Here is a 14,300-nt window from a genome sequence, read left to right as displayed (position 1 = left end):
GGGACATCCTGGTGAGTGTTATCGTGGGCTTGTAATGGGCTTCGGGATCAGGGCAAGTGATCCCAAAGTCCTACTAGCAAGTGAACTTGACTTCCAGGTCCTCCACAGCTGCAGAAGCACCACCACAGGGACACAGCCAGAGTCCCCTGGGTTTAGGTTCTCCTGAGCTCTGAGATAAAAGGAACGGCCAGATCACACTGCCGCCCAGCACTGAGATGAATGTGTACTGCAGTTTATTTTGTAAGACCCCCAAATTCCCATAGACAATGAAGTCAAGAGGCTGTGAGGCTGATCGTAATAAAGCTTTCAGGATGATTTACGCAAGTCCCACATTCTTGTTGGAGGTATCTAGAGACCCTCACTGACCTAGCAAATCATGGTATGTATAATTAACACACAACGGGGGAAAATTATCATCTTCTCGCTGTACTATAATCAAATTTAGTTGCTGGTGAAAACAAGTGTGTCATCTTTATTGGCTCACATTTATAAAATAAAGATTTTTATCAATGTTAGGGTGAAACCTCAAAATATGAGCAAAATGGCTCACAAATACCCAAGTCATCGAACTATAAATGTCTTGTATTAAGTTTCACATTAATTTATCATTAACAAAAAGCAAACCATTTCTGAAGAGGTTATAAACAGCTAGAGTACAAACAGGCTGAGGGCAGGGATTTTGCTTATGGTTCTATCGCTTACAGCAGCATTTTCAACCATAACACACATAGAAAATAGTACTTACCCCAACTATCGTGCTAGGCATTAATATTTTCTATTTAATTATATATTTATTTATTTATTTATTTTTTAGGAGGAGGATTAGCCCTGAGCTAACATATGCTGCCAATCCTCCTCTTTTCACTGAGGAAGACTGGCCCTGAGCTAACATCCATGCCCATCTTCCTCTACTTTATATGTGGGACGCCTACCACAGCATGGCTTGCCAAGCAGCGCCATGTCCGCACCTGGGATCTGAACCAGTGAACCCTGGGCCCCTGAAGCGGAATGTGAGAACTTAACCGCTGCGCCACCAGGCCAGCCCCTACATATATATATATATCTATATATATCTATACATATTTTTATGCTAGCAAAGAAGTACCTCACTTAATTGATTCCATGACCTACTAATGCTGTGGTCTCCCTCTTGGCTGAAAACCAGAAGCACCTAAGAGCTTCTGAATATCCTGAGGACCAGGCCACATCCCAGACCAACTGGAATCTTTGGGGTGAGACGCAGACATCGAAATATTTTAAAGCTTCCTGGATGATTAGATTTGAAAAACACTGTTCTAGGTCAGGCCTCTTGTGGGCATTTTGCAGCTTCCTTTACACGAGTGGTTCTTAACCAGGGGCACTTTTGTCCCCCAGGGGACTTTTGGCAATGTCTGGAAACATTTTTGATTGTCACAACTGCGAGGTTTGAGCTACTGGCATCCAGCAAGTAGGGCCAGGGATGCTGCTAAACATCTTACAATGCACAGGGCAGCCCCACAGTAAAGAACTATCCAAAATGTCAATAGTACTGTGACTAAGAAATCTTGGTCTACACCTTGGACCGACTGAATGTTACTATCACTCCTTTCCATGCTGGAAATCGGGCTGTTTAGAACTTAATAAAGAATAAGAGAAGCTTTTTGGTTTGCATTGGCTTGGAAAGCCCAGAACTAATCATTAATAGGCTGGGCATAAACTAGGACCATTAACAATAGTTACCATTTACTGCACACCTATTAGCTATCAGGCACCACAAAGTGCTATCAAGTGTGCTAACGACATTTGCTAAATGTCCTGATGCCAGTTACAAACAAACCAGCAGGGACCGTTTCGCTTCGACCTTGCTTTGACATCACCTGCATAAGAAAAAGCTCCTGTGCCCTTTACCTGCCAAACCACAACCACATGGCCCTGGGGATAAATCTTCTGAGGTTCAGCTACTCAGCAACACTGAACTTCAAACAAAGTTTATCTGATCTTCTGATAAGCACTGTAGTAAAAACCTTCTTTTCATTGAAAAGCACTTGTGCAAAAAAGTCATTTTTATCAAGCCTGCCACCGAAAAAACCCGTAACAGTCCAAAGGCCTCTGTCCCACTGCCAGCACAGTTCTGAATGTTAGGGCAAGCACCCCGGGATGTCTGATCCTTTTGTCCTCATTCATGTTACAGCCATAAAGTAAAACAAGCAGGTTTAAAATACGTTATACATAGAGTACGCTTCTGCAGAGTGGAAGGTGGGATCTATTACCCTGGTACGTTCCAGAGGCAAGAATGTGAACAGCGCAAATAAGAGAAGAAATAGCGAGAGACTTCAGAATGTATCCTGAAGAAACTGAAAAGTGCTACTGGAGTCTAGCTGATTCTTCAGGAAGGGGCAGCTCCTGGCTGATGCCTCCACGTACCATCAGCCCTGCTCCAGTCTGTCTTCTCCCGGGCCAGCAGCAACAAGGTTCACACACTCAGGGCTGAGGAATTTGGACAAGGAGTTAACCGCCACTCCTCAGGCGCATTCCAATAAGAGGAGAGCAAAGCTGCCAGGCCCGGTGAAGTGTCCCTGACTGTAGGTCAGTGGAAATTTTCTGCTGCAAGAGGTTAGTCAGCACTCCTCTGACCACCAGTTCTCCAGGCTCTGACGAGGCTGGGTGCTGACAAAGGCCCCCCAACCCCCCCTGAGTTTTAGAAGGTATTGTTATTTCCATCTGACCCTCAGGATGACCTGTGAGGTAGGCTACTATGATTTCCACAGTAGAGAGGAGGAACCCTCAGAGAAGCTAACGGCCTACCCAAGGTCAGGGAATCAGACCAGGACAAGACCAGAACAGGAGACTCCTGACTTCTGGTCACAGATGGCCTCTGCTTGAACCCTTTCAGAAAGAAGACCTTGCCAGCTCCCAAGGCAGAAGATTTCCGTTCTTACTTTCTATCCACTTGTCTGAGCTGTGCCTTCCAGACCAAAGAATTCCCTCCTCTTCCCTCCGTGAGACAAGCCTTTCAAAGGTCTGAAGATGTCACTCCACCCTGATCATGACTTCACTTCTTTAGGGCAATTCCCCCAGCCTCCTCAACTCCTCCCCAGACACTATGGTCGTCAGATCTTCATCAGCACAGTCTCTGAAATATGGTGCCCGGGATAAGACTTGGGGTTTTGGATGTAGTCTAACAAATGTACTGTGATGGTTAATTTTATGTGTCAACTTGACTGGACCATGGGGTGCCCAGATATTTGGTCAAACGCTATTCTGAGTGTTCCTGTGAGGGTGTTTTGGGATGAGATTAACATTTAAATTGAGAGACTAGGTAAAACAGAGTGCCCTTCCTAACTTGTGCGGGCCTCCTCCTATCACTTAAAGGCCTGACTATAAGAAAAGGCTGACCCTCCCCCGAGGAAGAGAGAGTTCTCCTGCCTGACGGGACATCAGCTCTTCCTTGCTCTACAGCAGCCTGCTGGCCGTGGGACTCAAACTGGACATCAGCTCTGCAGATTTTGGACTTGATAGTCTCCATAATCATGTGAGCCAATTCCTGACAATAAATCTCTTTCTTTCTTTATATATGTAGACACCGCATGAGGCCAAGATTGCAGGAGGTCCAAGATCACATTAGCTTTTTAGATCAGCTGAACTCTGCTCTTATCTCATATTCATTAATTTATGCTTTAAACATACATCCAACAAATACTTATTGAGTGCCCGCTGACTCTGAGCCGGACACTGCTCTAGGTGTGGGGGATCTAGCAGAGAAGGCAAAAGGCAAAATTCCCCATCCACGTGGAGCTTACAGTCTAGTAAGGGAGCCAGAGGAGCAAAACAAATAAATAAAACGTATAATAGGGCAATCAGTGCTATGGAACCAAACCAACTGAGAGAAGAGGAGAGGGTACCATACTTTTAAATGCTGTGATGGGGAAAGTCTGAGAAAGTTCCTGAGCAGTTAAAGTCCTGAAGGAGACAAAGAGCAAGCCATGAGCACGTCAGGGGGAAGAGCGCTCATGGCTGAGATGCAGCAAGTGGAGGAGGAGCAGGGAGGCCAGGCTGGCTGTGGCACAGGGGTGAGGGAAGATGGGTAGCAGAATAGGTGAGAGAGCTCAGAGGACACCAGTAGGTCCAACAGGACCTTGCGGACCATTGTTAGGAACCATGGTGTTTAGTGTGGGTGAGATGGGCCACCACTGAAAATTCATTACAACACCTACCAAATGCTTTCACAGGATCACTGGCTGCTACGTCCAGTCTAGACTAAAGGGAGAGAAGGAGCAGGAAACCAGTAGACTTCTGGAATTATCCAGAGAAGAAAGAGTGGCAGCTCACACCAGGGACGTAGGTGGTGGTAGAGATGACGATACCTAAATCCTCAGGTCTTTATCTTAAATAATCAGGTCGAGGCTCTTCGCATCCTTCCCTTACACAGTGATTCTTTTCACATAGAGTCTTATATTTATTCTTCAGATCCATATTTCAAGTCTATAGAGACCAATAAAGATCCTTATTCTGTTAGTTGCCAGTATCTCTAAATTTCATATGCGTGCCTTTTACATGTTCATATAAATCCCTAAGAAGCTGAACAAGACCAAGACCAGACTGAGGTCTGTGACTTACAGGTACACTCCTACGCTGACCCAAGCACAATAAACAGCGCTTACTGGGGTCCCAGGTTGTTCACCAACTACAAAGTGATCCCACAGAACTGTCCTCATCTTGTTTGTAAGGACATCATGCTAGAGCTGTCAAGAGCCCTGCTGAAATAAAGACATGATATACCAATGTCATTCCTCTATTCTACCAGTCTGCTGTAGGCCCTGGGTAATCCTCATGGTGTGGTACCCTTACTACAGTCTGGCTTGGATTAAAGTCTGTGGAAGAACGCAGATGTAAAGAGATTAGCAAAAAACAAGAAAAAGGGAAAATATTTTTCTAATATGGTTACAATCACTATTGCAGGGAAAATAACTACATGTGTGAATTTGGAATTGTTTTTAAAAAATGTTAAGAGTAGGGTTGGCCTGGTGGCATAGTGGTTAAGTGTGCAGGCTCTCCTTTGACGGTCTGGGGTTTGCAGGTTCAGATCCCAAGTGCAGACCTATATACTGCTCATCAAGCCAGGCTGTGACGGCGTCCCACATACAAGATGGGGGAAGACTGGCACAGATGGTAGCTCAGGGACAATCTTCCTCAAGCAAAAAGAGGAAGACTGGCAACAGATGGTAGCTCAGGGCAAATCTTCCTCACCAAAAAAAGAAAAAAAAGAAAGAAAGTTAAAAGCAAGGATTTTATATTTGGATAAAATGGCAGAAACTTTTCAAGGCTATTTATTCCATCCCCACCTTCTACCTTAGTTGTAGGTTCTTACCATGCTACCACCCCATTTCTGGCCCTTATAGCTCCACCAACCTGGTATCTCAACCATTACAGTAATCTCCTTCCTACCTTCCAAGTAGCCAATCCTATCTCCCTCTACCCCTCTTCCACACTGTCACTTGCGAGATCTTTCTGAAAAGTAAACACATGATGATGCAGGACAGCATCTAAGCATCTTAACTGGCACATGACCAGTGAGGGCCTCTGCCCGCCTGAATTCCCAGCGCCCCCCCCCACACACTCGCCATATGGCACCACTCACGGTGGCAGAATACATCATGCAGCTTCAGGCTGCCAGGTCTTTTGACGTCCTGCTCCCCCCCTGGACCCCTCTTCTCTGCCTTGCTCACCTGGTAACGGCTCCTTGTCCTCCCCCAGGGATCACTTTCTCTGTGAAACCTCCCAGGCTCCCTTTCTCTCCTCAGGATGGAGCTGCCCACCGCGCCTTGTGCGTAGCTCTAGTCCAGCCCCTCTCGCACACTAACTGCTACCTATTTCTCAGCAAACCTGCCACCCCTACTTGACAAAGAACAACCCCTCGAGGGCCAAGAAAGTGCTTGTTCGTGCTGAATCTTGTGGGCCTGGCAGAGCGCTAGGCACAAAGCAGAGACTCAGTAATCGCTTTTTGCATGAAAGCTCAATGCTGCTATTTACAGGAAAGGATGGGCCATAATTTCTTCATTCCTCAGCCCTTACTTCCCTCACTGCCCAGGAAATGATCTTTCCTCCAGGCCATAAAGTTAATGATTTGATTTTTCACCCAATAACTCCACCTAAACCCCAATTATTAAATCATTTAGTAGTTCCACCTCTCCCCCCAGACCCCCAGAATACACTGAACTTTCCTCCTGCTTGCTAATTAAAATCCAATCCTCTGACATTCCCTGACATGACAAACGTCTTCCTGTGGGAATGAACAGAGCAGGGAGCTCCAGAATCCCGATTCTTAGCAAGCATCTGCTGAAAGGGCAAACGTGAAGCACTTTACTGTCTAACAAATCCCGGGCTGCCGAGACGCATGCTGGGCCCCCTCCTCTCCTGAATGCTCTTCCCTACTTAAATCGCGCACGGCATTTGTATTTTAAATTCTGGTTATGCTACCAGACTTTTTTAAAGAGCAGAACATTACTCTATCTGCCAGTGCTGGGAGTTTTATTACAAGAACTTACGGCTAGGCAATAAGAGCCAAGTTTATTATTTTTTCTGGACCAGATTCAACAACCTTGTCCAAAAGAGCAAGAAAAAAGCAAAAGAGGCAACCAGCCCTTTTGTTTCCACACCTGCATTTAAGCTTTAACTCTTGAAGTCCTCAGCAGATGCACGGAAGCCTCGACTGAGCCTGAGCAGAGTGAACAAATCTTGGCTAACGGGCACAGTCACCATTTTCCTGGAACTGAGGCTTTTCGTTTTAGCACTTATCTCAGCACATCACTGACTCAGAGGCCTGGCGGTTGCATCACAGTCTCTCTCTGGGCCTCCCCCAAGTCGGTTTGGTCTTCAGCGAGGAGGGAGATGAGAGTTTTGCTGAGGATGGTGCCACACTGTCAGGCTTCATCTAGTCCCAGTCCCTCTGCCCGCTTCCTTGACCCCTACCCCAAAAAGAATGCTCTCAGATGTAAGGTTCTGATGAAAATGCAGGCCACACTAGATCATGGGTAGCAGTGAAGTCTCCTCTGAAGCTTTATCCCAACTTCTTCATGTCTACTCACCTGTCACTTCTCACTGGGGCAGATTTAAAACTACAATCCGGCAACTAGCAGCCCCCTATCTAGCAATTCTGGTTCCTCTCAACCCTGCTTTACACGCTCTTATTTCTAAGGTATAGTAGAGTCACCTCCTAAGCTATCATATAATTTACTTATGTATGATGCTTACTGTCCACCTCCTCCCACTAGAATGTAAGCTCCTTCAAAGGCTAGGGTCTTAGTCTGCTTTGTTCATGGGTATATCTCAAGCACCTAGAATAGTGTTGAGTACAGAAAAGACACTCATAAGTATTTGTTTAATGAATGAATGCATCCTGATGCAGTGCCTGCCTAAAGTTCTGTGCTGAGAAGGATTCTGATCTCATCTTCAGGAACAGTGGAGAAATGGGAACAAGTGCCATGATTAGTCCTGTGCCGGTCAGGGGCTCAGGCAGGCCACCCTTGCTCTACACCTGTCCAGTTCAGTACCACTAGCCACATGCCGCCATCGAGTGATGAAAGGCTGCTAGTTAAACTGACTTGTGCTGTAAATGTAAATACATACCAGACTTTGAAGACACAGCACAAGAAAAAACTTAAAAGTCTCAATAATTTTTTATTGATTTCATGTTAAATGATATTATTTTGGATATATTGGGTTAAATAACATAGGTCGTTACAATTAATTTCACTTATTTCCTTTACTTTTTAAATGCACTAATAGAAGCTTTAAAATTACCCATGTGGTTCGCATTTTACTTCCATTGGACAGCACTGTTCTAGACCCTCTCCAACACGACCATAAGGAAGGAATATGTTTATGAACTGATAATGTCCATCCATCCATCTGCTTCTTGGTCTGGTCTTAGAACAAAAATCAATGTGAAGAAGCTATGTCAAGACAGTGCTTCCCAAAGTGTGGTCCTCAAACCAATGTGTCACAGACAGAAGTATGTTAAAATGCAGATTCCGGGGGGGCGGGGGCGTGGGAATGTAGGGTCCAGGAAACTGCATTATACTCCTCCCACCACCACCCCATGATTCTGATGCATACTTGAGGATCACTGTCCCAGGCCACAGATATAAATACTATTTAAACTCCAAATTATCTTTGTAAAGTGTGAACAGGATTGTGTGGACAACAAGGAGGAATCTTCTCCCCTGCACCGGTGGAAAAAAAAAAATCAAGGGGGAGAGAGTAAAGCCAAGTCATGGATGGAGTCATCCTCTTGCACATCTGAAAAGAAAGAGATGGGCCGAGTGAAATAAGAGAAGCCATAGCTCCCCAGTGATAAAGAACAACTTGCTGAGATCTCAGAAGAAGATCTGTTCCAGGAATTATACACACACACACACACACACACACGCACGCCTCCTATAGCTCAGTGGTGGTCCATTTGGAGCTGTAGTTATCGGCTGGGCGAGGACCTACTATTCAGGTTACAGCTCCTTGGGGCTGCTCTAACTCACAGCCCCAACTTCACACACTTGCACGACTTTGGCATTGGTGAAAGTTCAGCACTTGCACAATCAGGATCAGCTCCCCTCCCTCTTCTGTCCTGCCCTACACCTAACTTTTACTATTTCTCTTCCTTTTTCCTGACTCCTGCACAGACAAATCTCTTTTTGGAATTGCCAGCTTAGGGAAATAGAAAGAGCAAAACAAGGAAAACAAAGCAAAGAAAAACACACTGACATTTCAGAAACACCTGCTGTGACAAGAATTTGCTAGTTCAATTCTGGGTGGAAAAAAGACACATGGTACGGTAGAATGGGCATGTCTCTAGAACTTAGGTTTATGTGTAAGTAGGATCTATGCAGATTGGCCTAGAACTTGTAACAGTGCCCACACACAGAAAGGCACTAAGGAGACTAAGCTCTGATACGTTTTGTGCACAAAGTCCAGCAGAAACAAACTTACGTAAAGTCCTGGAACAGTATTGAAATATTTACCTCCCAAAAGAGGACTGAACTCTACATTCTGAAAGAGGAAAATCACACGTTCTCCCTACCCAATTCCTGGGAGGACTGTGCTTGCCTAGTTCCTCCAAAGTCACGTGATGTGAAATGTGATCTGAAACATGTTTTCTATTAACCATATAACATGACTCAATTTTTTCACAAGTTTGTTTTAAATAAATAATAACTTCCATGCCCATGAACCTACAGTCATAATTTGCAGAGCTACAGATTCATGAGCCTTGTGATGATGGTATCTGCCAATCGTGGATGCAAGAAACACAAATCCATGCAACCATTTAAAAATTCTTGGATGTTTTTATTTAGTATCCACAACCAGATTACCTTCTTCCAATAAAATGACTTAAAACATATTCGACAATTTTTCTCAAAGCGTTGACTATGATCATCCTCTGCTTTTAATTTTCATTTCTGCTGAAGGGACTTATTTCGAACTAAAGGACTGAAACTGCCCTCTGTTCTGCACGCCCTACATGTTTACACATGTCCAAGAGGAAAGCTCTGAGATGCTGCCCTCTGAACATAAACATGCACAAACTTGAACGGGAGCCAGAGCAAAAGCAATACTCTAATCTCCCACGGAAACGTTACAAAAAACAATAGTATATGTGAACATGTATATATACAAAGAGAAGCAAAATAACTCACTCCAACTGAAAGACAGACTCAGTTCCCACAGGTTACCAAATTAACGATGTGTGAGCCACTTTATAACGTAGAGTTTTCCAAAGCACAGTCCCAGGCCACACAAGGATCCTCCATGGCCTTACAAAATGATCTCTCCAGGCTCCTAAATTTACCCTTTCTCATCTTGCAACGTTAGCATGATGTTAGGAGGAGCTCGACCCCAAATTTAAAGTACATTTGCATTCTAAAGGGTGATTTTCAGGGAAAAAAATAAAATGTTGGCATCATGACTATTACTTGCCATGATCCTCAATCTATTTTTGCCTCCAAATGTGCTTTCGGGAAATCCCTCACTGGGGAGGATTCTTTCTTTCATTTGTCTTTTCTGTTACATCCATTTGCAAACCCAGTTTCAAGGGCACAAGCTGAATTTTACAAACACTTGGCTCCAAATAGGTTCCTAGAATTCTCTTTAGAGTTCCTCTTTGTCAAGACTGAGAATCTAATTCCATTTTACAGATAAGGAAATTGAGATTCCCAGAAGCTAAAGGATCTGCCGGAGGCACAGAGCTGGTAGAAAGCAGGGTTGACAAAGACCTCATTTCTCATCCTAGAGCTCTTTCTACTCCACCACCACGGAAGCTCTAGAAATCAGTAGCTACCACAGAAATCACCACTACCAAGTTCAAGAAATCAGTAGAGCAGGGTAGACAGAACCCCCCTCGCCCACCTGTTAATAGAATACTGGGACATAATAACCATAAAGGTTCTTACTGATCATTTATTAAGTGCACGTTTCATCGATTCTGAATCCTCACATCTGAGAACTGAAGAAACTGGGGCTCTGAGAGGTTGGGTAAAGCCCCAGATTACATAGTTTGAGCAAGGGACAAGTGCAGATTCAAACTACATCGGTTGGCCTCCAAACAACGGTGCAACACAAATCCAGGCTTTTAGGAGAGTGAAAAGAGAAAGAAGTCAGACAAAGCAAGCCGTTGTGCCTTTCCTGCCTCTTGCACAGAGATGCTCCCCATTGGGTTGCTTCCTTCTCTTTCTCCTCTTCCCCAGTGGCCTGAGAAGCTGTGCTGGTGAGAGCAGAAAAAGGGAATGGAAGGGGCAGACAGAAATAGGAATGACTGTTATGGAAACAAAATAACTGCTTGGCTGGAAGAAGAGAGATCCGTTATAGTAAACAACAACAAAAGAGCCGAAGGATCTGAAAATGATTGAATAGAAACTACAGTGGATACAGCATGGTGAGAATATCGGGCTGTATAAATTTAAGATGTAAATGCTTCTGCGATGGTCAGTTTAATAGGTCAACTTGGCTTGGCTCTCATCTCCAGTTATTTAATCAAACACTAATCTAGATGTTGCTGTGAAGGTATCTTGTAGATGCAATTAAAGTCCATCATCAGGTGGCTCTAAGTGAGGGCGATCATCCTAAGTAATCTGTGTGGGTCTGATTTCATCAGCTGGAGGGCCTAACAGCAGAGCTGAGGCCCCCCTGAAGAAGAACAAACGTCCCCTGTGGACAGCAGCTTCAGCTCGTGCCGGGGAGTTCCAGCTGCCCTTCCTGACTGCCGGCCCTGCGGATTTCTGACTTGCCTTGCCTGTGCCCACAATGGCGTAAGCCAATTCCTTGCAATAAATCTCTTCATGTATATTCCCTACTGGTTCTCTTTCTCTGGATAACCCCTGACTGATACAGCTTCTGTGAATGGCTGATGCGAGCCCCAAGAGGAATGGAGCTGCATATTCTGGCTTAGCAACCACAGACCTAAAAACAGTTAGGGGAAAAAAGGTTCTAAAGGACATTTCCCTGGGCAGGTAGGGGCATGGGGCAGCAGGACGGAGGTGGGGCCTTCAGCTCCAAAAATGGCTGGCGTCCTCTTGCAGTTCCTAACATCAGCTCTCAGCCAAAGGCAGACCATGTTCCGGTGCTCACCCTCATTTTCCCGTCTACAGTTAACGGTCTCTGAAGAAGACCAAGGTGGTCTCCCACAGCAAAGCCAAGAGGGCTGAACTGAACACCTTTAACGTCGATGAAGAAGGAAGGGATCCCAGAGGCCTAAGGACAGATGTCGATACTAAGCAGGGCATCTGGTGGAGCTGATCCATTCACCTTCCTGGAAAGTGTGGGGAACCTGGATTACAGACGTCCCTCAGGGGGTCACCCAACTACTTTCCTTGCACTATCTGTGACTGAGGGATAATGGCAGGGCTCCAAGCAAATGGGAAAAAAATCGGGAAAAACAAGCTCAAAACACCCGTGGGGGTTAGTCACTTTTAGAATGCTATTTTTAAGGTGGCAGCCATGGTGGCTAACTTCCAGCCAGTGGTAGGGTAGCTGCCGACACTATTTCAGAAGCTTCACATGGTGTCTAGGAATACTACTGTTATATATAGTCAGATGTGATCACGACCACCTCCCACATCTAGATCTTGGGGAAAGTCATTTAACCTCAGTATCTTCCTCCGCAAAAGGAGAACCCAGGGCCACGTGACAGTGGACAATTAAAATCCAAGATCCCTGGCCATACTTCCTTCCTTCCACTCAAAGAATAACTTCATTAATCCCAGGATCAAAATCGGCGATATGTGGTGTAAAGGGAGAAAGCAGGGGGACATCTAGCCCAAACTACTGATCCTCACCATTAAAAAATATTTATTGTTATTAGTGCCAAAATTTATCGAGCATTTATTATGTGCCACACACTACAGTATGCACTCTACATGGGTTATAGCCACCAGTTACTCGCTGTGTGAACAGTTAACAACCTCTCTTTGTGTCAGTTCGTTCGTCTTCAAATGAGGATATTAATAGTACCTACTTCATAGTCCTGCTATGAACATTAAATATGTAAAGTGCTTAAACGTGGTGCATGCTATAGTGTTTGTTAAATATACACATACACGTATACCCATCCTCACAACAGGCCACAAGGCTTGTTTGACAGATCTTGAGGTTGACAGGCCATGATTCATTCCTCACTGTGACAGGACCAGAGTCTTCTTGTCCAAACTGCTAGAAAAGGATATACAGACTCTGTTTTCAAGGGTTGGAGCAGTATGGGCTCCAAACAGCACCTCTGAACATCACCCAGCAGCCTGCATCACCTAGAAACTACAGTATCTACAGAACAGGATCTCTGTGTTAAAGATGGCAGGGCTAGAGAGCACATGGGCAGTGACCTCTGTGGGCTTTTGCCAGACATGGCGGATGGATTAGCCCCTGACTTCCAGGTACACCCTGGGTCCTAGTCTCACAGCTGTGTCATTCACCACCCAAACGGGACAAGGCAGGAGCAGACCAATGATGACTCCCCGGCCCAGCGGCATCAAGACCCCAAGTTTGCAACAAAGACCCCAGGTCATCTGGGCACAGGTGTTAGAACTAAGGGGAAAAGCAGATTTGGGAGTACAAATTCTACAAGGAATTCTGGACAAGGAAACAAAAAGGGCTAAAGGGAGCCCTTCTTCCCCTCCAGAAATCAGCTTCCCAGCCAAAGAGTTAGACGATAGAGGCTTGGAATGCCAGAACTGGGTTGCCTCAAATAAACACAATGACTCTGTGCCCTGGAGGGAGTTAGGGCCATCCGGTGGTCCCTTTCAGAGATGAGGAATGTAGGCCACCTGTGGGGAACACTTACCAAGGGCCTCACTGTCTTCAATTTATGAGAGGACCAAGGCGCAGCCACAAGCTTTCAAGTCAGCCTCACTGGAATCTCCCAGGAGACAGGTTTTTACCCCCTCCCGTGACATGAAAAAATATTCTGCAACCTTCTGTAACAAAAAACTTGCTTTTTCTACCAAACAGCCCTCTGGAGGCTGCGCAACACATTAACCACGGGCATCTGAGATGTAATATTGGATACAATTGCCCAACACTTAGAAAGGGCAGATTCATCAGATTACCAGATTAGCCTTAGAGAGTAATGCCTTGAAGGACGTCATGGAATTCTACACGAAAAAACACCAACCTTCCCCCCTCAGTGAAAGCGAGTTTACTTAACCTCAATTTGTTGAATGAAAGCAAAGCCTTTACAGGGCTGGGGCCCATGCCTGCATACAGACATGACACAGCAAGCCCAGTGGAGCCAGGAAAAGTCTACGCTTTCGTGAACCCTCCAGGACAGGATGTCTCGATCAGGAAGAATACACCCAGGCAAATCTCCTAAGGCCAAGGGGCCACTCACTGGCAGCATTCACCACCTTAACCCAGCGAGTCAGGATAACTCCTAGGACGTCTTTCGAAAACTCTTTCTGGACCAAGATTACCAGCTGAAACTGGACTCTTTCCACGCTCTAATTACCACAGTGACATTTAGGAAGAGCTCTTTCACCACAAAAGGGCCAGAAACCTGTTCCTAGGAAATACGGTAGTTATCTGACCCTAGCTCATGAGAGGATCCAGACCCTTATAATTAGGACTCTTATGGACAAGCCACAAAACCAATAGATAAGCAGCCTCTGGAACAAAAATGCATGGTACACAACCACTCGGAATATCCCACAGGACACTGTGAGTCATTCCACAAGAGACATTTAAAAAAAAGAAAAAAGAACCAATCTTGAAATGTTTAGCTATTTAATTTTCCTTTAAGAGGGAATTTATTTGGAGAAAGACCTCACAGAAGATCCAAACTGGTA

The 14,300-nt window shown here is 45.2% G+C and overlaps 1 protein-coding gene across 8 annotated transcripts in view; it reads right to left on the bottom strand.

The window, feature by feature from the left end:
* The window catches only part of TGFBR3 (transforming growth factor beta receptor 3), a 187,383-nt gene that overhangs the window by 51,864 nt on the left and 121,219 nt on the right, over window positions 1-14,300 (bottom strand). The window lies entirely within an intron of this gene.

The sequence above is a fragment of the Equus caballus genome, chromosome 5, assembly GCF_041296265.1.
Source record: "Equus caballus isolate H_3958 breed thoroughbred chromosome 5, TB-T2T, whole genome shotgun sequence".
Classification (NCBI taxonomy): Eukaryota; Metazoa; Chordata; class Mammalia; order Perissodactyla; family Equidae; genus Equus; species Equus caballus.
The sequence above is the reverse complement of the archived record's forward strand: the minus strand, read 5'-3'. Positions and strand labels throughout refer to the sequence as shown.